The following is a 3,208-nucleotide window of genomic DNA, read 5'->3' as shown; positions in this document are numbered from 1 at the left end:
TCTGTTTATTTTGAGTTTATACAGAGATAACTCAATCAAAAAGTGTATGTGATAACTGGAATACCTTGAAATTAGGTATCTCTTATGAGTAATTAATAACTTTTTCTGGAAGAAATTTTAGAAATGACAGAAGACAAAAATATATGCATCTGCATTTTATGAAAACCATATGTTACTTGCTCAATCAAATTGCTTTTCTCTAATTTGGTAAGAAAAAAGTATTCTCAACATAAGAGCCAATAACAGTGAAAAGAAACAAAATACACAGTCGTGGTGATTTTTTTGGGAAAATAACAAATTAGATAAAACAATTCCACTTAAGGGCCTCCAATATTAGTGTCTATGAAGATGTTCCTGAATGCCAACATCCATTGAATTTTTGGAATTTTAATTTCTATGAATATATGAAAACTAGAACAAGAAAAGAAATATAGTTTTAGAGCAAACCAGCCTTGAGGTAGTCCGGTGGTGGGATCTGAACTCTGGGCATGGGCGCTGTCCCTCAACTATTCAGTTCAAGGCTAGCTCACTACAATTTCAGCCACAGAGCTACTTCCGGCTATTTACTTTTTGCTTATGTAGTGCTGAGGAATCGAACCCAGGGCTTCATGCATGCAACGCAAGCACTCTACCACTGAGCCACCTTCCCAGCCCTGGAATACTTTTCTGAATTGTTTTATTTTGCCTTTTCTTTTTTTTAAAATTTTATTAGTAAATTTTTTATTGTGAAAATACCTGCAGAAGAGTTACAATTTCTTTTTTTTAAGGTCTACAAGCATTTATTTATTTTATTTTATTTTTGATTTTTTCTTACTGTGCAAATACCATACAGAGGAGTTACAATTACATGGGCAAAATAACGAATACATTTTTTATCAAGCATTGTTGCCTCTTCTTTTTTTCCCCTTTCCATCGCTTCCCATCCTCCCCCTACCCCCCTCTCAATCCTCCTTCCCCCTGCCAAAGACCTGAAGTTCGTTTTTGCACATAACGTCTTGTACATCTCATTGTTGCAATGGATCCACCTGTATCCCTATTTAGACTATTTGTTTTTTTGCTTCTCCTCCACAAATTATATCAACCTAAAATAAGGAGAAAGTAGGGGTTATACCATGGGGGAGGGACATACAAAGCAACAAAAATATAATCTTATAAATGTATTAGAAACAATCGCATGAAAGAAAAAAAGCATTTGAATAAATAACTTAGGGTTCATTTCCCTAAAATCAACTTATCTGACCTTTTCTGCTTGACTCAGACATATACTATTTATTGCAAATAAGGGAAACCATGGGACCTAAGTTTCTTTGGGCTTGGCTTATTTCACTTAATATAAATTTCCCAATTCTTTTCATTTCCTAACATATGGGGCAATATCATTCTTTCTGATGGAGGCAAAGAATTCCATTGTGTATATATACTACATTTTCTTGATCCATTCATCTCCTGAGGGGCATCTGGGTTGGTTCCATACCTTAGCTATGGCAAATAAGGCTGCAATAAACATAGTCGTACTGGGAGCTTTAGTGTGGCCTTGTTTGTGATCATTTGGGTAAATGCCCAAAAATGGGATTGCTGGGTCATAGGGGAGCTCTATGTGGAGTGTTTTAAGGAACCTCCATACTGCTTTCCAAAGTGCTTGAAGAAACGTACACTCCCACCAACAATGCAGTAAGGTTCCCTTCTGTCTACATCCCCTCTAGCATCTGTGGTTATTAGAGTTCTTGATTAGAGCCATTTTAACTGGGGTGAGGTGGTATCTCAATGTTGTTTTGATTTGTATTACTTTTATGGAGAGGGAGGTTGAGCATTAGTTCATGTGTCTATTGGCCATCCTTCTTTCCACTTCAGAGAAGATTCTCTTTAAATCTTTAGCCCACTCATTTATTGGGCAGTTGTTTCTTTGAAGATTGGTTGTTGGTGGATTTAATTTTTTGAATTCCAGGTATATTTTAGATATGAGACCCTTGTCTGTTGTAAGGGTAGTTAAGATCTTCTCCCAATCTGTGGGCTTTCAATTGATCTAGCTATCTATGTCCTTTGCCATGCAGAAGCTCTGCAACTTCATGCAATCCCATTTGTCCAACCTTTCTTTGATTTGTTGTGTTTCTGGGTCTCTATTAAGAAAATTTTGGCCTGTGCCAAGGAGTCCTAGGGTTTCTCCTATTCCATACTGTAATGTTGTCAAGGTGTCTGTTTGACTCCAAGGCCTTTGATGCATTTGGAGTTGATTCTGGTGCAGGATGATACATAAGGATCTAGCTTAATTTTCTGCAATTAGTTAACCAATTTTGCCAGCACCATTTACTGAAGAGGCTGTCTTTCTTCCATTATATTTTTTTTCCTCCCTTATTGAAAATTAGATGCTTTTAGGTCTGTAGGTTCATTCCTGGGTTTTCAATTCTATTCCATTAGTCCTGAGATCTATTCTTGTGTCAGTACCAATCTGTTTTGATTACTATGGCTTTGTAGTAAAGTTTGAAATTTGGTATCGATATTCCTTCAGCACTGTTCTTTCTGTTGAGGATCGTTTTAGATATTCGGGGACTTTTATTGTTCCATATGAATTTTTGGATTGCCTCTTCTATTTCCTTGAAGAATAATAATGGAATATTGATAGGTATTGTGTTGAATTTGTAGATAGCCTTGGGAAGTGTTGCTGTTTTCAGGATTTTGATCTTTGCAATCCAGGTGTATGGGAGTTTTTGCCACTTTCTAAGTTCTGTTTTGATTTCCTTTTTCAGGTTTTCAAAGTTTTCATAATAAAGGCCCTTCACTTCTTTGGTTTAGTTAATTCCTAGGTATTTTATTTTTTGTGTGGCTATTACAAATGGAGTTTCTTTCCTAATTTCAGCCACACTTTTCTCATTGTTGGCATATAGAAGAGCCATTGACTTTTGATGGTTAATTTTATACCCTGCTACTTTGCCAAAGTTTTGAATCAGCTTGAGTAATTTGGGAGTGGAGTTTGTGGGATTCTTTAAATACTTTAAATGATACTTTAAATACTTTAAATATTCTTTAAATAAATTCATGTCATCTGTAAAGAGGGAAGTTTTACTTTTTCTTTCCCTATCTGGATCCCCTTTATGTTTGCATCTTGTCTTACTGCTTTAGCTAAGCATTCTAATACTAGATTGGAGATCACTGGAGACAATGGACAACCTTGTCTCCTTTCTGAGTTAAGAGGAAATTGCTTTAGTTTTTC

This window comes from Dipodomys spectabilis, unplaced genomic scaffold (assembly GCF_019054845.1).
Source record: "Dipodomys spectabilis isolate Male_0828 unplaced genomic scaffold, ASM1905484v1 ptg000507l, whole genome shotgun sequence".
NCBI lineage: Eukaryota > Metazoa > Chordata > Mammalia > Rodentia > Heteromyidae > Dipodomys > Dipodomys spectabilis.
This window is presented reverse-complemented; position numbering follows the sequence as displayed.